The 24,411-nt window shown below is 39.6% G+C and overlaps 1 long non-coding RNA gene across 1 annotated transcript in view; it reads left to right on the forward strand.

Annotated features, from left to right (window-relative positions):
* Nucleotides 1-727: 727 nt before the first annotated feature.
* LOC118605457 overlaps nt 728-24,411 on the forward strand; it is a 70,333-nt gene continuing 46,649 nt past the window's right edge. The window contains exons 1-2 of the long non-coding RNA XR_004952166.1: nt 728-791; nt 17,921-18,048. This is a non-coding gene — a long non-coding RNA (uncharacterized LOC118605457). The remainder of the gene's footprint in view (nt 792-17,920; nt 18,049-24,411) is intronic.

Consider the following 24,411-nt stretch of genomic DNA (forward strand, 5'->3'; position numbering starts at 1 on the left):
GGGTTTACCTCATTTTGTTTTGTTTTGTTTTTGTTTTTGTTTTTTTGTCCTCAAGGATATCATTGCTTAAGATTCAGTGTCTTGAAAATCCCTTTTTACATATTTTTATGGTTATTTTTAAATGTTTTAGGTGGGAAGGTAAATATGATTCTAGCTATAACATATTGCCTGCAATCAGAAATTTACATCTGGAAAGGGCTTGTACAAAACACTTTCAAACATCTTATATGACTAGGGCCTCCACATTTTAGAAACCTGACATACACCAATGTATTGTTATTCCTACAGCTGTACTGCCTTTTATTCACCCATACATTCATCCATTCATTATTCAACAAATACCTGTGTGTCTATTAGTGTGGTGACTTCTGCTGGTTGCTGAAGATAGTGGGGTCAGAACCAAGCACATCTTTTGTCTTAATGAAGCTCATTGCCTAGTGAAGAAATGTATTTCTAAGTTCTAAGATAGGAACTCTGGGGAAAAAAGGAAAATGGTCTTATGAGCCTATTTTTAAAAATGAACCCACTGTAATGACTTTGTAATATGTCAGCTTGACGATTCTGAACTGCATTTTCCAGTATTCACTTTCTTGAATGTCTCCAGTTATGGTATGCTATAGGGAAGGTTCTCGGGAGACTTAGAAGGTGGAAGGAGAGCAGCATTTATTATTTAGCTCATGCACTTACTTCTTGATCTGCTGACTCAGTTTGTTTTTAAGAAGCAGGAGCTGGACCTGAGACCGCTCTACCTTGCTCTGGATCCTTGTTAGCGTCTCCGACTTCTGAGCAAGGTATGTGTGTTCAGTTTTGTGATAAAAGGCGCTGGTTTCTACATGGCACCATTGTCACGAAGATTAGATATAAAATCCAAAAGGTTTCAGTCCTTCTCGTGGGGTTCCAGCTGGAGCATGTGGTTTCCAGCTTTCTCCTGATCTACAGTTTTCACATCTGTCTTCCCTCCCCATTAAACATAGAGACATCAGCCGTACAGAGACTGTTTAACCAACCTCCACAATGGCTTAAGGCCAATTCCCCGTTAAAAATCCCATTATCTATTTATACTCCTTAAGCTTTTCTAGCAGCTATTTGAATTTAGATTGCAAGGAACTTGGTGCCTTTATCCTCAACTTGGGTCCTTACTATAATTTCAGAATAACAGGGAAAATGCCTCTGAGGATCTTGTTAAATATTATCCTGAAGACAATATGGAGCCATGGAAGAATTTTAATGTGGGTCATGACATAATATTAGCATTTTAGAAAAATAGTTCTGCCTCCTCTATTTGAAAACCATAATGGAGACTAGAGGCAAGATGTCAAGATGCTCGTGCAGCCGTCCAGGGGAAAAAAATGATAATGTAACGGGATGGCAACTGAGTTCGTGGTCCATGCTGCCCATGCTGCCCAGACAATAGACTGATCCAGCAGTTGGGCTCTTTAGAATAAGCATTTATTGTCAGGGCACCTGTGATCTGGGAAGGCAGTAGGTTAACACCTTCAAAAACGGCCTTGCCTTCACAGAGTGGCCAGAGTATTTAAGGGAAAATCTGGGCTTTATTCCAGGGGCTCTGTGACAGGTCTGTTGTGCTTCACGGAGTCATTCCTTTGGCAACATGGTCATCCGGTGGCCTTAGCAACCCAAGAACAAAGATGGGAGTAGTCTAGAAAGAATGCAGGACCAGAAGGATCACGATCAGTAAGCGTTAGGGCATTAATCATAAGTTTCAAGGCAACTTTTTGTGGCAGGGGATGTTCTTAGCTCTGGGTCAAACCAATGGGGACAATCTATTGTTCAGCTATAGGGTAAGGAAAGGTGAGGCCGGGGATGCTGTGAGGCCTCTATTACAGGGGTTCCTAACCGGGCCCTTCTTCAATAAGGGCTTAGAAAATAAATAGGCCGTGATAGATATTTTAGGAAGTAGATGCAACAATTTGGTGAACTCGATGTATTTCCGCTGATAGAATATTTACATTTTGAAAGAGCAAATGAAAGGTGAAAACGCACAGGATAAAATCACTCATTAGGGGCATTCAGAGCTCCAAGACTCCTAAGTAAGAAAACATATTTAGGACAAAGTTGTCTCAGCAATGTCTCTCAACACCTCTGCATCACCTACTTCTAAAATAGATTATGAAGCTCCTTACAAATTTTGGCTCATGGACCAATAACTTCTGCATCCCTGGGAGCTTGACAGAAGTGCAGACTGTCAGGCTCCACGTAACTTCCTGAAGCAAAATCTGCATCTTAACAAGATCCCTACATGCACATTAAAGTTGAAAAAACTGCAAAGATTCTAGCCGGCTGCTATTTGGGACAATATGGATGGACCTCAAGGGCATTATACTTGGTAACATCAGACAGAGAAAGACATACCATATGATCTCACTTATATGTAAAATCTTCAAAAAACAAAACAAAATCATAAAACAAACAAAACACTGAGTTCATAAATGTAGAAAAGACATTAGTAGTTACCAGAGGCAGAGGGTAGGGACCGGGGAGTAAGGGGTGGCAAAATGACTGAAGGACGTCAAAAGGTGTAAACTTCTAGTTATGAGGTAGGTCATGGATGTATAATGTGTCATGGTGACGATAGTTAATGACACTATCACATATTTGAAAGTTGCTAGGAGTACATCAAAATGCCGCAAGAGAAAAGTAAGTTCGTAACTGTGATGATGGATGTTAATTAGACTTATTGTGATAATTGTTTTGCAATGCACACGAATATTGCATCGATATATCATATACATGAAACTACTACAGTGTTCTATTTCATACCCCAATTAAAAAAGTAATAAAGTAAGTAACACTTAAAAAAAAATTATTCTGGCAGGTGGGAAAATTCTAAATCATGTTTTGCTCTCCCAACCCTTTAAAATAAAACATCCCATACCAATAAGGAAATGGCTGGCTGTAGAAATGTTTAGAATTTTTTCTCCCCACTCTCAGGGAATCAAGGAAAAACTACATGTTCTTCACACTTTCTGCCTTCAAAGTACTGTTTTAGCCCCTTCCAACTCATTGGAGCAGGTAGGACTCCTGACATCTTATTACTGCTTGTAATTTCCAAACCACAACAGCCATGGCTTTCAGTGGGATTTTCCAAAGCATTTGACATGTAGCAGACGTAGCACAACTCCTGCAAAGCTAATAATAAAAGGCCTCCCTTTGGGATGCCTCAGAAGCAGATGTAACACATTATCTAGTTATAACTAGATTAAAGAAGTTTCTTCTGATGAAGGCATTTTTCTCCTTTTGTAATTTTCTTTGACTAATAAGGAGCAGAGAATTGATGAGGCTATTCATATCTCTGAATGCTTTTAATGAGACGAGGATGAGAATGGGGCTTAGGAGTGAAGGCATTGTATTCTTGTCCAAGTCCCGAGTCTTCCTGATCAATAAATAGCAATAGCCCATTTCAGCAGCACTCGTGGGAGATCCGTTCACTTCATTTTGCATGAAGCAGTGCCTAACACTGTGCTCAGTCAGTAATTGTTAAGTGATTGAGATCTCAAAAAAGAGAACCTATGATATACCTAGTTAATTTTCAATCTCTCCCAACTAAACGAACTCCTCACAATGTTCCGCAAGGCTTTTCCTCACCAGCCTACATTTCCAAATTCATCTTAGGCTATTCTTCTCTCTTTATTCCAGCCACATGACTTTCTTCCACTTCTTCTAACAGATCAAGGTGGTGACTTCCCTGGGGGAGTTCACACATGTGTTTCCTCTGCCTGTATCCTCCCCATCTCCATCTCGACTGACTTTCCCTTGCTTAAGTTCTGTCTCCTCAGACAAGCCTTTCGAGATCCTTTTGCTTCTACCTCCAGCTTACAGTAGGTCCCCTAAGGTGTTTTTCTCATACTATCTTGTTCTTTTTTCTCATAGCCTTTATCGCAATTTGTAATTACTATCTCTTCTCAGTGCCTTTCCTAACTAATCTCTAGGAGACTAATTCCATTTTATCCACTTAGGGCCTAGTACATAATCATTATTCAAAGCCAAATATTAGTTTTACAAATACATGCATGTTACCCTACCTTAAAAGTGAGCACTCACGCCTGTGAATGTCCATAGCTCCTTCTTATGATCTTTATGTTTGTTATGTGTTTATACCTGTGTTCTCATGTAACTGTTTGTGCTCATCTAGAAGGCTTGATGAGATTATCAACTCCTGGAGGAAAAGCGTGTCTTTGTTCTCTTTTGTATATCATTTGGAAGAATTCCCCAAGTAGATAGTTTGGTAGGTCTCAAAAAAGGTTGGCTTAAATAATGAATCATGAGTCCTCTATGACGTAGATAGTTCATATCTTTCAGGGGAGAGTTTAACTTTTAAAGTTCAAATCACTTGGTAAATGAGGCCAAGTGTTTATAAAATTTAATTTGAAATGAATGATTTCCTGTTCTTCTCTAGACTCTTTTTTTTTTTTTTTTTACCCAGAATTGGAAAATTAAGGCATGTTTCTTTTTGTCTGAAATTCAGGAGAGATAGTGGCAAAAAGAGATGCTTGTAAATCATTAGAGACATGAATTGAATTATTCTAGAAAGTGCTTCTTATACATTGAGTTCTCTTAGTCACTGGGGGGTGAATAAAGGTGTGAGTAAGCCTTTGGAGGAATTTAACTTTTGACATTTTTAATTGAATTATTCCTGTAATATCAGGTAGACTCATCTCAAACGAACAGATACTGGTCTGTAGCTTTGGACACTGAAAGAAAAAAAAATTGTGCTTGCTATTCTTTTAGTGAACTCATTCAACATCTGAGTATCTATGTGTATCAGGTACCATTCTAGGCTCCAAAGGCATAGGGACCAAGGAAATCAAAGCTCTTGCCTACACCATTATTATCACAGGGGAGAGAAAAGTAATAAAATGCATAAACAAGAACAAGATCTTTCCACAGATTAATAAGCGACACAAAGAATGTCAAACGGGATGTTATATAGAGAGAGACCGGGGGCTGCTCCTTACCGGAGCAACCAGGAAACACATTTGCAAGGAAGGGACCTAAGGATGGAGACCTGAATGATGAGAGGGAGCCATCGCGCTCTCTTGACCTCTTCCCCCACCTTTCTTTCTCTTCGTCTCTTCATTTTACCTCATCCCAAGTGCCTATGAAAGAGATTATGTTCCCATTTGAATAAAACGTCCACTTCTGACTGAGGAATGATGGTGGCACTTCATGTAACAAGATCATCAGGGGAACCTGATTACAGGCAGGGGTAGTTAAAGGGATCGTCGTGGCTGGGCAAACAACCTCATTGTTGTTTGAAGGACGGCTGACCTCCTACTCACAGCCAGGTATCTGAAAGGAAGGAAAGAGAAAAAGATGAGAGGGGAAGAAGGCGGATGTGTGACAGAGATATATACCTGTTTGGAAGTGAGGACATAGAACCCCGCTCACTACAGGACTTACACCTCAAGCTCCGTATTTAAAACTCAGCATGCTAAATTTAGTATCCAAGTGCACAAATCCAAATTCTACAGAGTTAAAGAGTCCAATTCAAGAAAACATTTTTTCCACTGATCCTGTCTTCCTAAGGATGCCCCACTGTACAAAATGATAAAATTTAATCGTTCTTTTGTTGATGTATTGATTTAATGCACTTTTCTATTATTATTTAGACATTTAAAAGTATGCCTTTCTATATATGTGTCCAGGAGGTGAGGCGGTCTAATGCTGTGAAGCATCTTAACCATTGTGTCTCCCACCCCTTGTGTCTCCACTTTAATACCAAGCCCTTCAGCATCATAATAGAGTTTTGTGCTCTGTAATTTTAAATGGGCTTCTGTTGGCCTTCATTATATAATTTCTCCTGAGTGTGAAGTACCTCGTATCTCCTCACTTTTTACTTCAGTGGAATTTTCGACATCACTAAAGAGGAATCAATAAGAATTTTTCCATGCCAACAGGAAGAAGACTAATGTCTATCAAATTTCTAGTTCTTTCCTCCTAAAATCCTGAAAATTGATGAACCCATCTTATTTGGTTTAGTAAACATATCTTTAGTAAACATATGCCTCACTGAGGAATGCAGCCCCCAGGCTGAAATGTGCCAAATGTTACCGATTGGCAATGGGAAAAGGTAACATTTTCACGAATCTGAAATTGGCATCAGGTACTCTAGCCTATGCAGTATACCAATTCTCCATCATCAAACAGAAAACTTGTTGCCTTCAAAGAAAGAAGTTACTCATCATCTCCAAATATGCAACGAATTGCTGAGTTTAGCAGGTACTTTTTTTTTGCCCCAGAAATCAGTTCTCAGTTATAGCTTTTCTGCTGTCAAAAGAAATTTAACATTTCCAATTTTTAAAATATTTTCTTGAAAAAAGGCCTTGAAGCCAATTAAAATACTATTTCTTAGTTTTATTCCCATTTTTCACATTGTCTCTGAAACCATAGTCACAAGATGAAGGCCTAAGTCCTGTAGTGAGATTTAGTTTCTTTACTCTCATAACTAATCTTGACAAGTGTTTGTGATTTTTAACTATATCCTCATGTCTGATTATACTTTCAAAGATACTGGTTTCATTCATCTGGGGTGTACCCTGAGCTTTGGAATTTTTTAAAAGTATCCAACAAACTCTCAGATTTTAGGTTTAGCCTCTCAGATTGAAAACCACTGCCCTATAAAGTCTTTTTTTTAGAAGAAGAATAGAGAATACAGACAGGCTATCACAGAGGACTGCTTGCCTCAGTTGCCTTATTTATTAAATGAGGCCCCTGTAAATCATACTTCTATCAAACATCACTTAAGGAGCAGATTCCTTTGTATGAAAAAAAAAAATCTGTGGAGTAAAATTTAACCAGAAGTTTGAGTTTCTAAAGCTGATAAGATTATAGCTTTTCTAATCCTCAGATTGGAAGTGAGAATGAGGCAGCAGTTGGAGGGGCAAGAAGGATACTTCAGCCCCAAACCATGCTACTTGCCTGCTCTCCCCTGCACTTTCAGCCTGAGCCAAATTGAAGGCAACCTTTTCGCTTCCTGGCACACATAGAAATTGATATTTGTGTGGCTCGTTGATGCAAGTGGCTATTTGCTGTCAGGAGAGACTAAAAGCTGATGACTTAAGACTTTCAGCTGCCACACCAGGGCCATCCCACGCCTGAGGGGATGATTTGGCGTTTGTGGCACCTTCATTGGAAGTCAGCTCTACCTTAAGACATATCAAACCAAGGACTCCTAAGATTGTAGTTTGAAGACCACTAAGTGGCCCTTCTGTCCTCTTTGGCACCTGACACTGTGTAGCCCAGCAAACAGCGAATGCATATTGATTTATTCATTCACACGATAAATTCTGATGATCTACCATGCAGGGTACTGTTGTTGGTGCTAGAGATAAATTGATGAACAAAACAAACCTGGTCCTTGCTCTCAAGGTGTTTTTAGTATAATGGCCGAGGTATGACATCAGATAATGAACACAGATAAAATGCTATGAATTATGATAAATGTTAAGGAATCAGTGTGCGAGAATAACCATGAGAAGCCTCCTTCAGTCAGGGAGGTCACAGTCACTCTGCGAAGGGGACATTTATGCCAAGGTTGAAGAACCGGCCATATTAATATGGATACGCAGGCGGTGCTGGGAGAATATGAATTCTAGGAGAAGAGTTGGCATTTACAAAGACTCCGAGGTAGAAAAGACGTTGCTGAGTTCAGAAAAGCTAAGTCAGCCATTGTGGCTGGAGCTCCATAGGTAAGTGGGAGTGGCCTGACATAAGAAGAAAAGTACCCAGGGGCTAGAGCACAGGGCCTGGACCTTCAAGGTCACAACGAGAATCCCGGTATCTCTTTCCTAAGAGCATGGGAGGTCACTGGAGGATAGAGACTTGATGTCATGCAACTTGAAAGGTGGTCATTTTGCAGCATGACATCGTAGGGGAACAAGAATGAAAACAGGTAGTCCACTTTGGTGGCTGTTGCAGGAGCCAAAGGGGAGAACTAGTTCTGCCCTCGACAGAGAGAGAGGGGTGGATTTGAATCCTTTAAAAATAGAATCCAAAGTACTTATCTGCAGGGAATTATCATCCAGTCCCATTACTGAGTCACTGAATGCCATGGACAGAGAACTTGATGGGTCTGGATTTTAATTTTCTGATCTTTCTGGAAAGTTGATATATAATCTATTCTGAGCACACAGGAATTTTGTTGGAAACTATTGCCTCTAGGAAGCCTTTATGAAAATATCAAACTCAGTGGAAATGCTAACAGGCCAGCTATAGTGTCTAGGATCTACTGACAGCAATTTCGAAAAGTTGCCAAGGATAAATGGGCAGATAATATTATACCGAGTTTCAATATCTAGACTACTTACTTCTCAATAAGGATTGATGTCTTGGGTCTGGCTCTGTAGTTAATTAGCTTCGTAACCTTGAAAATGCCAATAATATTAGGTCACATACAATGTGGCAAACATTATGCTTAGTAAGCATTTTATACACCTTACCTTATTTACTCTTCGCAACAATTGGCTGTATAGGACTTCTTATCCTCATTTAATAGATAAGGAAGCTATAGCCTAGTGAAATTAGGTCACTTGACCTCCTTTATAACTAGAAGGGGTCTCTGACAAAGCCAGAACTCAAACCATGTTCTCAATAACAAGCTCAGCGCTCTATATTTCAGTTTCTATCTCTTGACACAGATATAATCCTGATAGCTTCACATGTTGGCTGAGAAGACCAGATCAAATAGCACATTCAAAATGTATTTGTAAACTGTAGTACATTTTAGCAAACATATGAGGTTTAAGACAGGTCATAAGCTCTATGTATTTTTTTTTTTTTAATAAGATGGCTATGGACTGAATGCTTAGAAATCTGAATGTCCAGTCTCCTCCTGCTAAGGCCTGAGGATGTGCTTTTTTTTTTTTTTTTTTTTTTTTAAATATCTTTGTGTACTTGTGTGTTTGTCATTTCTTTTTTAATCTGTGCTTCCTCCCCCGGGTCCTAGCTGAGGTGATCTGCTTAGGATAATGTGTTTTTACCTTCCTCCAAGTCTGTTACTCCAGAGCTCTCATTTTTGACCTGGCAGCTTTTCAGGATGTCTTGAGATGATGCAATTTGAGATTAACGTCTGTGCTAGCAGCCAAGAATTTTAACTTCAAAATGTATTCCTAGATACAAAGTCCCCAGTTAAGATCACATCCTATAAGAATTTGTGGCGGCATCCCCACAAATTTCTCATTTATGACTGTGCTGGAAAGAGAAAACAATTTAGGAAAAAATGGGGAATTACCCAGATAATCCAAGCCCAAAGAAATCCACACTCTTGTTGAAATATGCAAAGGAGAATAGATTCATTTACGTGAAGCAGATAATTGGTTCACAGAGTTAACAGATAGTATTCTCCTTTTCAGATCTAGGTGGGCAAGCGATATCCCTGAGCATTTCAGATATGTTATGGGTTGGTCGGAAACATCTATGGAAATGCACAGATACTCTATTTTATGTTTAATCCAATCAAGACTATAAAAACTCGGTAGCCCATGTAGATGCAGCATATTTCAGCCTGGCTTTCCCTGGGCATGTGAGTCCTTAGTGGAAGGCTTTGATTTTGATGGCACTTCTTGCAGGGAAAGGTCATGTGGACTTGAGAAAAATCTGATTTGTAGTAAGTTATATCACCATTTAGGAAGAACTTCAATTATCTGTCTGCTACTTCCATTTAAGGAAATAATGACACATCCTAAGCTCTTTTGGTTCTTGCGTTGTGATCAGCTAAGCAAGGCCAAGTCCTAGTGCAGAGAGGTCAGTATCTGGAGTTCCCTAGACAAGATCTCTGCCAACATATTTTCTCTGCAACAAAAAAGCCTAACCACCACTATTTATGAACCGCTCAGATACTTTGAAACCTTCCAAAAACTGATGGTTTCATAGGAAATCAAAATCTCAGGTGAATATAACCATTTATATTCAAAACTCTTTAACTCGGAATGTTATCCTCTTGCCCTGAGCTACGTAGACCTTGAGAGTTAACACGGGAGCCTTGAGGTAAGCACAGTGATGCCAAAGACATCAGTGCCCTCTGTCAGGTCTCTGCTCAATTGTACTTACCAGACCTGCCAGTCAGTCTAGTCACCGGCAAAAGGTGAGCGTCTAACCGTAGTCTCTGCACCGTATTAAGTGAGAAGCAAAAAAAGGACATAGACCCTGTCCTCAAGGTTCCTGAGCCCCAGTGGGAGAGAAGACATGTGCACAAATGAAATTCAAGGTAGGATGCAATCAACAAACAAATGATGCAATAAATTCTACTCAATTAGAGTTACCCAATTCATGAAAATAGCATCCATTTATTCAGCAGCTTTACAATAACCTTGGGCAAACAAGGACTAAGCTCAATTAGAAAAGAGAGCCAGCTTCTCACCAAAGTAGTCAAGGTTGTACTGGCATGATCTTGTCTGACTTGATCACTGAGGATGGAAAGGGTTGGGTAGAGGGAAACAAGAAAGGCCAATGACAACTTTTTAGCCCAGGCCAATAGTACAGGAACTTAAACTAGAAGGGGCGAGAGTGTGATTTGGAGTTGTTAAACGTGTTGTATTAAGTTTTAGTATTTGATATTCCAAAAACATTTAAGTCCATATTGGCTTTACAGTTCTACTCACAGAGCGTGGCACTGCTCCCTGGAGCCTGGTCCACACTTCCTGCTGGGGTTTTGATATGAGTATGTCCGATGAAGTGGGTCTGGCAGAAATCTATGCCTGAAACCAAGGGACCTTCCCGAGGTTCTGGGTGAGGATTTAGATGTCATTTAGGCCTAAATTTAAATCCTGGAACTGCCAAATCCTTGAGCAAGTTACTGTACCTTGCTAAACCTTAGTTTTCTCACAAATGAAAGAAAGATTTATCCATCTAACAAATTTTATAATATTCAGACTATTCTAGACATTGTGGATATAGCAAAGAACAAAACGGACAAAACCCTTGTGACTTGCTGGAGATGATGACAATATCCGCCCTGTAGGATTTAGCAGAGATTAAAAGACATAAAGTACTTAGTGCAGAGCCGTGCACGTGGCAAGTGCTCTCGAAATGTTAGTAGCTGTTATTGAGTTATGCAATAACTCTGTTATTGAGTTACTGAGCTATGATTCAGTAAGAGGGACTTAGTCATCAGAGAGGGAGTGCCATTATTACCGTTGTTACTTGCATGTAAACCTCACTATGGGTCTGTGCAAGAATCCAATTGGAGGTGAGGATCAGGAACTCTGAGTAAACTCAGAAGCTAGCTAACTCACCAGGAAAGTTTGGAGCCCATGTGGCAAAGTGGGGCACACAAAAGGGAAAAATCAGTCCTTCCGCCTCTGCCCAAAACAGCGTGGCTTCATCACCTTGGATTTTGTCATAGGTGGGGGCACTGTTAGGCAGCAAGAGTGGCCACAAAGGTACCAAAGGTACATGGTGATGCTCAGAGGAAACGAGCACTGGGATATATAGAAACAGCTGTGGTGCTCCGACTACGTGAAGATGTAGAGACAGGACTTTCTTGAGAAGAGAGCCAGAACAAGTGGAGAAGGCGCGGTGCTCTTTCTGTGATAACTGACCCAAACGTGTTCCCAAGTCACCTCTGCTGCTTGTGGAATGAGTGTGAAGGAGGATCTCTCTCCAGAAGTAGAAGGCCCGCCACGCAGGCAGAAGAGTCAGGGAGCTGTGCTTGTCTTGACTCCTGCGTGACGTCCCTAGGTGGTGTGAGCCATCTCCACACACAGCTGCGTGTTAAGCGGCGTAAGTGCTCACACAGTGCTGTCCACCGCCTGTCCTCTTTGCAGATAAATGTGCTGAGGAGAGAGCTTCGTGGAAGGCATGGCAAGTCCAACAGTCAAAATTACGAAATGCATTCCTGTGGGTGTGTTTGGAACAACAGTATAAAAAAATGAATAAGAAAAGCGATCGCAATGAATATATAGAGATCAATGTCTGCCCCTGAATGAATATTTAGTAAATAGTAAATGCCCAAAATGAATGAGATCAATTGTGGGGAAAAAATCAATGTGGCCCGAGTGTGTGAGAACATTAACTTTAATGGTTCTCATTTTTTATGTATAAATTCTACTTCGAAAAGAGCAAAGGAGCAGTAAAACAACATAGGCTGGCCCTTTGCTGTTTCTCTTCCATGGCTGCCGTATTTCTGTGCCTCAACCCGATTCCTGGCCGTGCTGAACCAGAGGGGGGAGAAGTTAACCTCATGATTCCAAATGACTGTTCTAATTTTTTTTTTATAGCGAATTGACCATTTTAAAATCAGATCATTTACAATCATTCTTGTTTTCATTGCTATGGTTAAATTTATTTCATCAAATATTTATTGAATTCTGCATCCCCAACAAGCAGTGTTATGGGCACTGTAATGATACAGGGGTCAAGAAGTCAAATAAGGTCTCTGTTCCCATGAAGATTATTTTTTATCATGTGAGACAGACCATAAAGAAGAAAAATAAGATGACTTCATGAAGTTGTAATGCTATCAAAAAAATTAATGCACTAAACAATTATGTGTGGTAGGAGGGTATTCATGCATATGTACTATATGAGGCAAAGAAATTCAGGAAAAGTTTTCTTAAAAAGGAAGTTTTTGAGATCCGAATAATGAGGAGCCAGCTCTGTGGAAAGTTGCGGGGAGAACATTCTCGGTAGAGTGAATGGCAAGTGAAAATCTCAGGATCAGAAATAAGCTTGGAGAGAATAAATTCTCGAAACAAAAGTCCAGTAAGCTGGAGCATAACGAAGAGTAGGAGAGTAGTAAGAAGGGAGACGAGAGAGAAAGAAGAAAGGGCCAGCACACGATACACTTTCTAGACCTCGGGAGTAAGATTACGTTTTATCTGGAGGGCGTTGGGAAACAACTGGATGGTATTAAGCAGCCTGTGAGATAACCTACTTTAATTCTTTAATAGTTTATTTGGCTCCAGTGTAGAGAATGGATTGATCAATAAACCCCTGACTTAATAACAGAATGGTTAGATAGTAACTTGAAATTTAATTGCCGAATTCAAATGTCAAAATTTATACACTCAAGAAATATTTGTTGAGTACTCCACGTTATTCGTTGGGAATACAGAGACAAATAAGATATTGCCTCTGCCATCCAGAATCTCATAGTCTAGCAAAAAATAAAGAAGTTAATCAGTTGTAGTTTTGACTTTGCCCAGGTGAAGATACAGATGTTTCTACCGAATTTGAATTTAACATAGATTACTGGTTTGACTCTATGACCCTCTACTGAAAAAGCTGCTTTTGTCAGAGGGTCTGCTAAAGCAAAAGCCTTTATGTGTGTCAGGCCTTCTTCAGATGCAATACACACACACACACACACACACACACACACACACACACACACGTATATATACACACATATGTATGTATACACACACACACACACACACATACACATATAGAAAAAAAATCAAACTAGCTTAAGGTAAAAAGTATATGGGAAATGTATTGATTTGTGTAACTGAACATTCCAAATCTAAAGAGGCATGGCTAGCCTCAGTCTTACTAGCATAAGGAGTCAGACAATGAAATTCAGTACGGTCAGAGAGAGCCTGGAAAATAATGGCAGCAATAAACGCTGCCCAAATCCTTTGGTGACTACTGAACTGTTCGTGGATCTAGGAAGTTCCAGATTTCTCAGTTTAAAACAACAGATGGAAGACTGAAAATGTTGAATGCTTTTTCACTGCCCACTACAGGGCAGACAGAGTTTGTATTTTGAATCCTAACCCAAATAAATTCAAAGACTTAAAGGAAAATATGCTTATAATGAGAGAAATTATATAAAAACCCAGAGCAGAAATGGAAACTATAAGAAACAAATGGATGTTTTACAACTATGAACTATATCTGAAATGACAAATTTGCTGGATAGACTTGATGGCAAGTTAGCAAATGAAAAGATTAGTAAACGAAAATAATTCATTTCTGACCTGTCTCCATAGGCTGTAGTTTGCCATTTCTGACTTAAAACTTTGCCTGATCATTTTTTACTACTTTATTAGTCCTCATTAGTATATGTTTATACATATATGTATGTGTGTGTGTACATGTGTGTGTTTCCACACAACAGAAGGCTAATCATGTTAATAAAAATTGAAGTAAATCCAAAAAGCTTATGTTTAGAAATTCTTACATATTTCATTAATCTTCCTATATTTCTATACTTTCAGATCATAAATCTTATATATTTAGCATTAGAATTAAGAGAGTTTGTAGACCACATTTCATGGAATATTAGTTCAATATATACTTATTTATACTTAGTGTGAGACACTAACTTGAAAATTATCCATTTTGTCTTAACATGATGGAATTGAGTAGAAACAATATAACATAAAGTGTAATCAGAAAATATAATTTTTAGCTAAAATTTTAAAAACTGATGAAAATACTAGATATTCAAAATGTTCAATATTAATGGTATTTTCTAGAACCATCTTAATAACAGGTTTATAATAGGCAAACATTTATGGTAGACGTTATAAGTACATCTTTTGACCTTTAATTAAATTTAAAAACCGAGATAACAAGTGTAGACTTAATTCTACCAGTAACTGTTTTCTATGGTAAAGGCCACAATTTTATCATGAAAGTAATGAATGGTGAAACAAAGGAACAGTGTAGTGTATTATATAGTACAGAATGTCAATACTGAACAAATAAAATGCAGAGGTTGGATTGATTTTCAAAAACAGTATGCAAATTAAAAGAAATATATCTTGTTTCCATTATCTGAGAGCAAAGTAATGTTTATGAATGTAAAAACATTGTTGAACAAGAATGCATTAGACCGATACACTCATGGTGAATTGATTTTTGACAAGCATGCCAAGGTCATTCAATGAGGAAAAAACAGTCTCTTTTAACAAACGGTACTTCAACTGAATATCTGCATGCAAAAGGCTGAAGTTAGCCCCATACCTCTCTTCCTATACAAATATTAACTCAAAATGGACCAAAAATCAAAATGTGTAATCTAAAACTATAACACTCTTAGAAGAAAAAATAAGAGATCTTTATGAACTTTGTTTTGGCAATGGATACTTAGATATGATACAAAAAGCACAAGCGATGAAAGAAAAATAGGTAATTTGAACTTTATCAAAATTAAAGACTTTTATTCATCAAAGGACGCTATCAAGAAACTGAAAAGACAATGCAAAAAGGGAGAAAATATTTGTAATTTATATATTTGTGTGTGTGTATGATAAAGGTCTAATATCCAGAATATATAAAGAACTCCGAAAGCTCAACAGCAAAAAGATAACCCATTTTTTTTTTTGAGTAATGGGCAAAATAATTGGATATTCACCAAAGAAGATATACAAATGGCTAAACAAATAAATGAAATGTTGCTCAATATAATTAGTCATTTAAAAAATGTGAAAAAAACTACAGTGAAATATCACTTTATACCCACCAGGCCATAATAAAAAATAATAAAATGGGAAATAACAAGTTTTGCTGAAGATGAGGAGATAACGCAGCCTTCATGCATTGCTAGTTAAAATGTAAAACAACAAAGCCACTGTGAAAAACAGTTTGGTGAATCATTAAAATGTTAAACATAAAAACACATATGATTAGCAATTCCACTCCTGGGTATATACCTCAAATAATTGAAAACAGATATTCAAACAAAAACTGCAGTAAATCTAAAAAGAACATCCATAAAAAGTCATGTTTCTTTAGTCCTCCCAAGAAAAATGAAAGCCGGGATCAATGACATTTTTAGGAAGGCTAATTGACTCCTTTGGTTTTGTTTTTCCGTGCCTGTGAAGAGGAGAGAAATGTTTTTCAGGAAATCCAATGCTCCCATCTCACCTACGTCTCCTAAAGGGCTTTATTCCAGAGATTTATGTATTCACAATTTCAATTTCGAAATCCTGAGGTCTTTTTAAAGTTTTCTGAAACCAAGATGCTTTAATTTCTTTTCAAAAATAAGTATACAAAATAAAGATAACTTGGGCCAGGCCTGAATCACATGACATCATTCAGAATCATCAAAACTCAAATGATGATCATATTTGAAATATACCAAGAGCAAAAAGAATAGGGTCTAAATTTCCTAAAGTACAGAACTGATGGCCAACACACTCATTATGCTCTGAGTGTCAAAAAATGTTAAATTCTCTAATTACTGTAATGTACAATTGTTCAATGCTTCAGTAAGACTGTAACCCATGAAAGATAGCCTCAATCTACAGAAACTTTAAAGGACTCAGAAACAATTCAGAAATAACTTTGGCTCGAAATCCTAAACATAAAATTACGTAGTATACTGTTGGAAGATGACGTTTAAATGGAAAACGCTAAAGATAATGTACAGTGAAAGTCTTTCACAAGAGGCCCTATGTGAATCCGAAGGCCAATATGTCTTCCCTGGAGAAGCCGATATTTGAGCTGAGATCTCAAGGAGGAATTGAAGTTACTCAGCAAAGAACAGCAGATTATTCCTATGCCCAAAATGCCCACTGTGCATAGGCGATGAAAATCCATGTCATCGAAGGGGAAGGCAGATGTCCATGTGGCATGGTAAAGAGAGCTATTCTCAGTGTCTTGTTTAAGGATTTTGAATTTTGTTCTAAAGTATTAGGGATACATGTAAAGGTTTTAAAAAGAGTGACCTAGTTAAATATGTACTGTAATGGGATCTTGCTGACAATTGTGTGGAAATTTTGTCATTGGGCATCTTCACACAAGAATATTTGCAAAGAAACTAGTTGAACAGGACAAAGTTAATACCAGCAAGCTGGTCATTGACCTGAAGGAATGTGACCAGGTTCAAGAGGTATTTAGGGAGAAAAATTAACAGTCAGGTGAGGTTGAATTATCTCTGAGATGTTTTTATAAGCCTTTGGTTAGCAGCATCTAGTAATGGCAGAGTAAGACCCTTCCTGATGACTCCCTTGCAGAAAACAGCTACAAGCATACCTTGTTTTATTGCCCTTGGCTTCACTACACTTCACAGAAATTGCGTTTTTTACAGATTGAAGGTTTATGGTAACCCTGATTCGAGCAAGTCTGTTAGTGCCATTTTTCTAAGAGCATTTGCTCACTTTGTGTCTCTATCACATTTTGGTAATTCTCTCCATCTTTCACACTTTTTTGTTATGATTATACTTGTGCTGATCCGTGATCAGTAATCTTTGATGTTACTATGGTAATTGCTTTGGGGCCCCATGAACCACACTCATATAAGACAGCAAACTTAATTGATAGATGTGTGTATTCTGACTGCTCCAGTTACCGGCAGTTCCTCATCTCCTTCCCTTTCCTTGGGCTTTGCCCTGTTCCCTGAGATACAACAATATTGAAATTAGGCCACTCAACAACCCTACAATGGTCTCTAAGAGTTCAAGTTACAGAAAGAGTTGCATATCCCTTACTATGAATCAAAAGCTAGAAATGATTAAGCTTAGTGAGGAAGGCACGTCAAAAGCCAAGATAGGCTGCAAGCTAGGCCTCTTGAACCAAACAGCCAAGTTATGAATGCAAATGAAAAGTTCTTAAAGGAAATTAAAGGTGATACCGTAGTAAATACACAGACGATAAGAAAGTGAAACAGCTTTATCACGGTTATGGAGAAAGTCTTAGCGGTCGGGGTAGAAGTTAAAAAACCAGCTACCACATTCTCTTAAGCCAAAGCCGAATCCAGAGCAAGGCCCTAACTCTCCTTACTTCCATGAGGGCTGAGAGGTGAGGAAGCTCTGCAGAACAGAAGTATGAAGCTAGCTTGCCTGGGAGAGCTTTTAACTATTCTCAAGTAAGCCCTGGTTATGTGCATGGATGCTTCTTGAATAAATTTCAGTTATATTTTTACTTTTTTTGTGGCTCCCTTGGATAGCTTTTTTTTTTTTTTTATTACCCTTAGAAATGTAAATCTCTAACTTCTCCGATTTCCTTCCAGGGTGAAATAAACATCTCAGCAATCATGTGAGCTTTGCTCTTCTGAGTAACCCCAGCCCTGGAGCATCGAGCCTGCATCCAAAGAACCTCTATTTGGAAGTCTGGTAGATGTCTTTGATCACCTGCCAGGTAGGAAGGCTGAGAATATGGATTTGCTTTTTAGAGTGTAATTACACAAAGAGTTAAGTTGTTAGCCTTCTGTAGCAATCATCTTAAAATCAAGTTAGTGTGACTCCTAAGGCTAGAGCAACATAGCTAGGAACAACCAATAAAAGCTACAAATGGTGGAAAAGTTACATTTTCCTTATCAGAAAAAGAGTATGTGAGAGAATGGAAAGCCTTATGGCAGAGCAAACACTTGTTTTAACTTGCCAGATGGAGAGCCGAGGTCCCGGGGGTAGGGACTGAGCTGTGGGGTGCCTCCTCACACTAATGAGGTTTGCCCTAGAATCCGAGGAGACAGATGGATCTGCAGGTTGGAACCCCTTGGCAATCTCCCTGGGAGCTGGCGTGATTTCACTGGGCCAGTTCCTGCCTCTGGTCGCTCCCCTTTCTCTGCCCTCTCTCTCCGTCTCCCCCTTCCTCTTCGATTTGTTTGTGAAGCTTTCGTAATGCTCTGTGCCCCAGTAAATGTTCTTCCCTGCACGCTTCCTGCTTTTCTGGCCTCACATAATTCTTCCTCTCCTGCCCCTCTGCCGCCCCCACCCCCACCCACTATTTTGCTCTGTAACAGCTCCATCTTGATCTTTTCTGATCCCATTAAATTCCTGTTTATTCACAAGTGTTCCAGAAAGAGGTCATGCATGAATTAATTAGAAGGAAAGGAAGATGCCATTAGAAATTCTCATTTCTGTGTCTGAGATTCAATTTAAAGATTTTTTTTTTTTTCTTCTGAGAAAAAAAAATGGGAGAAAGCTCTTCGGTCACTTGAGGAAATATATAGGGGTCTCGCTGCCCGATTCTAGCCTTTAACTCTGCAGATCTCAGCTAATGTGGATGATTTAATCCACATATGGTGAGAAGTAAGTGGATTTTCATGGATCGTGGCAGATTCACTGAAGGGAGGATAATTCCCAGGCACCAAGCATCATGCAAATAACAGGTGGTACAACACCTTGGGGAACTCTGGTTATCTGGCCTTTCATACGGAAATGCCTACAAAACGAGGACCGATTCCACTAGTGCAAAAGTATTCCCGTGGACTGTTCTATCTGCCTCCAGCCTCCACCAGTGGCAGCCAGAGTGCTCCTGCCCCACCCCCCAAAAAGTATACTTTTTAAGAATACTTGAAGCAATGAGGTATATATATTCAACAGAATATCACTCAGCCTTGAAAAAGAAGGAAATTCTGTCATGCGCCATAACATAGATGAATCTCGAGGACGTTATGCTAAGTGAAATAAGCCAATCGTAAGAAGACAACTACCACATGATTCCACTTGCATACGGTATCTACAGTGGTCCAAATCACTGAAACAGAAAGCAGAATGGTGGCTGACCGAGCAGATGGGAGGGGAAATCGCAGGGCTGTCCTTAAATGGATAGGGTTTCAGTTTGCATGATAAAACAGTTCTGGAGATGTTTCACAACGGCATGGATATACTTAACACTCCTCTGCTGTTCACTTAAAAATGGTTGAGATGATACATTTATGAGGTTTTTTTTTTTTACCACAATTGAAACTTTAAAAAAAAATTACATAATTCTATAAAACAAACAAAAAAGAGAAAAGAAAAAAGAAAAAAATAAACTCATAGTTTTGGGTAGTAGTTACCATGAGTTGAGAAGGTAATTGGAGCAAACTATAGAAAGAGATGAAGGCTATTGTCAACCCCCATAGCTTTCATAGCAGGTGGTGAGTCCAAAGGTGTATACTATGTGATTGAAGTAAAAGAGAGCTGTACGTGGGTCAACAATGAGAGCCAAAGGTGACAAAGAGATCAATTTTATACAAAAGAAAAACATATATAAAATTTGATTACGTCAACTCGCACTTTAAAATACTTTATAGCTCCCTGCTTTTTCTAAATTTTAAAAAATTATCCTTGAAATTTCTTTCAAGATCCCTGGGACATCTCCCTGCATCCTTCCTCCTCACTGTGCTTATCATGCTCCCTTCTCCCTTCCACTGCATTCACACTAAGCGTATTTCAGTTCCTCGTTTTACCTCCAGGCCTTTCAGGATGCTACCCACTCCCCAAAGCACTGGTCCTCTTGCCTATTTCCTGGCTCACTTCCACACTTTGGCATCTTCGCCCGTCTTCAGGGAGGCCTTCGCTGCCCTTGCAGATGAAGTTTGCCCTCCATCCCTGTCAAACGCTGACCACAGTTACGGCTCTTGCCTGTCTTGCTCTCCCCTTTGTCTTCAGATTCAAGCACAGCAGTGGGAGCTTTACGACTACAACTCTAACCACCTTTCCCACAAAGACCTTCACTTTGCTGAATGGCCAACAAGCCTGTTCCCACCACTGGGTCAACCCTACCTGCTCCTTTTGCCCGAAATGTTTGCTCCCTTCCCCCAGTTATTTGTTTAGCTAACCCACTCACTTGCTTCCAGTCTTGTTTCAAATACCACCTTTAATGAGGTATTACACGCTCTTTATTTAATATTGAACTTTCTTCTGCAACTAGCCCCTCAAATCTTCTCTATTTTACTCTAACAAAATATACAACTTACTTGTCATGTTTATTATATATTGACACATAGTTCTGCCACACACCTACTCTCACTAAAGTATAAGCTCCATGAGGCAGAGATTATTGAGTGCGTGTGTCTGGTAAAAACACACATGCCATGAAATTTACCATTTTAACCATTTGAAAGTATAGAGTTCAGTATTAAGAATACTAATATAGGTTGTGAAACAGAACTACAGAACATTGTTTGTCTTGTAGAACCAAACTCTACTCATTAAGCAAGTTTCTTTTCTCCCTGCCACCAGCTCCTAGGAACTACCACTCTACTTTCTACCTCCATGAATTTGACCCATTTTATATACTTCATATAAGTTGAATCATACAGTGTTTGTCTTTTGTGACTGGATTATTTCACTTAGCATAATATCCTCAAAGTCAACCTAGCTGGACCTTCCTTTTTAAGGCCATTGTATGTATATGTTACATTTTGTTTATCCATTAATCCATTGATGAACGTTTGGTTTGCTTCTACCTCTTGGCTGTTGTAAATAGGATGGAGAGATTTTTGTCTGTTTAGTTGACCGATGTATTCCAAGCACCTAGAACAGTGCCTGTTGCCTAGTAGTTGCTCAATAAAAATATATCGGGTAAATAAAATGTAAGGGGCAAAGTAGAGGCTATTTGCTAAAAACAGGACTTTCTGGATGAGTTTTATACCCTTCACTAGAGTTTACCACTACCTTTCGTTTGAAGCATCTCTGTGGCATGGTCTTTAATAAGTAGCTAGAGTCCCTGAGTAAATGAGTTACTTGGGGAACCATGAAGCCTGGCTATCCAGACTCTCAAAGCTGCCCTCACGTCTGTCTGGATCTTTGGGATAGGTATGGTCCCTATAAAATCACCAGTACAATGCCATTGCCTTAGCTCGGGTGATTACATATACTCTGAGATGCTTATGCAATTAATTAGATGAGTCATTGGCTTCCAAAAAGGAAAGACTTAATGCAGGTGGGCCCTCAGGGGAGGAGAAGAGGCGTAGAAAGGTACGAAGGGTACATAGTGGGGCTCTTGGTGCTCTCCAGTTTAGGGAGGGCTTAAGCGCTGGTGCTGGAGACTGCGAATCTTGCTGGTTCCCTCAACCAACTCCAACTCCAGTGAGTGGCTCAGCGCTAGTATTTTCCTGTTTCCCTTTGAAAGCCATATAAAAAGGATTTCTTTCTACCCATTAACCTATAAGTCGTGCCTCACACCACCTTGCCACTCTTCTCTTTAACGAGAAAATCTCCCAAATATTTTGATGCCTCCAAGATCTTGGTACCAGACTTGAAAATTATCACAAAAGCTTGCAAGGCTTAATTTATGTAATGTCATCACAGAGTTCGTGGGACTTCTATAATCGAATTTGGGGTTTTATGTGTAAATTACAGGGAAGTGAGATTAACAGAAGGCAGGCTGACAGCCTCCCAGAAAAAACTCAGTGATGGTTACTCTAAATCTTTATTACAGAAGCACTTTAGACCCTGGGTATTAGGAGGAGTATATCTCCAAGTATTCAGAAATCCCCAATTTGCAAATATTTCCATAGCATATAAATTTCCTAAAAAGAAAAGCAAAAGTATTTGAAAAATGTAAGTTTTCTCTTCACATTCTTAATTCTATATATCAGGGGGGAAAAATTGCTCTGAATTTCAGTTCCCTGAAGAATAATGCTTCTCATGCGTAGCTTCTCGAGGGAGATTGCACACGAGTCTCTGCGTTTCATGGCCGAAGGCGCACTCATCCACTAAGTGCCGCCCAGCCTCGCGCCACCCTGATAATGAGTGCACACAAGTGGGTGCTCCCCCACATTCAAATTAATACGTCATGAGACATTGGGGGTTTTAAAAATTAATCAAAGCCTTGGCTGGGAGATCCGTGAAGGTCAGTCAGGGTCTGTGGCTTGATGTAACACAGTAAATAAAGCATTTAAGCACAGAGGTTTTTAGGGTTGTTTGGATGGAAGTTCAAATTCCAGCTCAACATTTATTCCGCCACTTAGTATTTATGATATTGGGGAAATTCCCCGCTGGTTCTTCATTTATAAAATACGAAAATAAATCAATGCCTCTTCGGGCTGTAAAGGGACCTGAGAGGAACGTGAGCGCACGGAGGACAGTGTCAGACGCGCTCTGAGCACCGCAGTGCGAGCGAAGCGGCTCTGTGGCTGTGGCCCTGGCCTTCTGCCCCCGCAGGCCGTTGCCACGTACCAGGCAGAGAGGTCTTTTGAAAACTAAAATCAGTTCTTGTTATATGATGGAGTAAAAACCTTCCACTGCAATGAGAAGAACATTTAAAGGGGGGTGATTTTTTTTTTTAACCTCTTCCCAAAGCATCTTTCCCGTCGCTGACCATACTCCAGTCGTCGCCCTTCCTTCTGGTTCTCAGATGCACAGGCCTCCTTTCCGCACCAAGGCCTTTGCACTCACTGCTTCCCTCCCCCTGGAAGCTGCCCATCCCTGCATCTTCGCTTGGCTGACGCCTTATTTGAGCTTGTGTGTCACCTCTTCTGAGAGGCCTTTGCTAACCACTTAATCCTCCCGTCACTCTACATACCATCATCCGATGTATTAACTCACTAACTCCTATCCTGAAATGTAATTATCTTGCTAATTAGTTTTATATATATCTCTATTGTCTTTTTCTCCCAACTGGTATATAACTGAGCTCTCTTTTCCGCATTGTTCTGTGAATCCCCACTGTACCTGACATATAGTAGGCACTCAGTAAAAGCTAGTGGCTGGATGAGCTGATGGGTGGGTGGATGGATGGATGGGTGGGTGGATGGGTGGATGGAAGGAAGGAAAAAAGGAAGGAAAAAAGGAAGGAAGGAAGGGAAGGAAGGAAGGAAGGGAAGGAAGGAAAGGAAAGGAAGGAAGGGAAGGAAGGAAGGATGGATGGATGAATGGAAGGAAGGAAGAAAGGAAGGAAGGAAGGGAAGGAAGGAAGGATAGATGGATGAAAGGATGGAAGGATGGATGGAAGGATTATGCCACAGTTGTTGCACTGTATATGGTAATGATATGGTAGGAAAATGATATACAATTCTACATGACAAAGAAAGTATCACAAAAAAGTTGATGTAGTCTCTTAAAGCTGCTCAGAAAAATGGGGCATTAGGAGGAAAGTGGAATTGAGATAAAGGGAGGAACTTTGAAGAAGTCGTTTAACCTCCAAATATCTGAGATCCTCTGCCTGTCCCTTCCGGGCGGGGACAGGCCTACCCCTCATTTACAGGAATGTTCTGGAGCCAGAGATAATGCATAAAAGCTGCTGAGTGCTAATTAGCTCTATCTGTCAGGGCCCAGGAAGCCAGCAGGTCTGAGCGGCTGATTGCAAGGTCTGTAGCTGAAAATATTTCTTGCCAACTGCCTGGAGGGGCTGATAAGGGAAATGACTACATTCTGTAAATTAACATATTCTAAGCAGGTCAGAGGCCTGGTTGTAGAAAACAGTGGTGAAAATGAAAAGAAAGGTGGGACCACCCCCAATTTAGTGACCATGGCTAAGTAATGAAGCTGTGAAGTTCTTGACAAGACAGTTGCCTTGGAGTCAGCAGTGGCCGGCAGTTGAGTTGAGTTTTTAGCGGTAGCTGCTGGCAAAATTAAGGGAAAAGTTCACTTGTATTCATTGTACTCACTTCTTAGTTCTCTTCACTTTGCCTTTCCTATTAGAGTGATCATTTCCACCCTTATGTTTCCTTTTCCCTCTAAAAACAGTATTTCCAGTTCTTCTGCCCGTCTGATATGCCTTCTTGGGATGATTTCTTAAGCACCAGGTTTTCCTGGACATCATAGTTTAGTAGAAAGAGCACTAAAC

This window comes from Rousettus aegyptiacus, unplaced genomic scaffold (assembly GCF_014176215.1).
Source record: "Rousettus aegyptiacus isolate mRouAeg1 unplaced genomic scaffold, mRouAeg1.p scaffold_m13_p_7, whole genome shotgun sequence".
In the NCBI taxonomy this organism is placed as follows: Eukaryota; Metazoa; Chordata; class Mammalia; order Chiroptera; family Pteropodidae; genus Rousettus; species Rousettus aegyptiacus.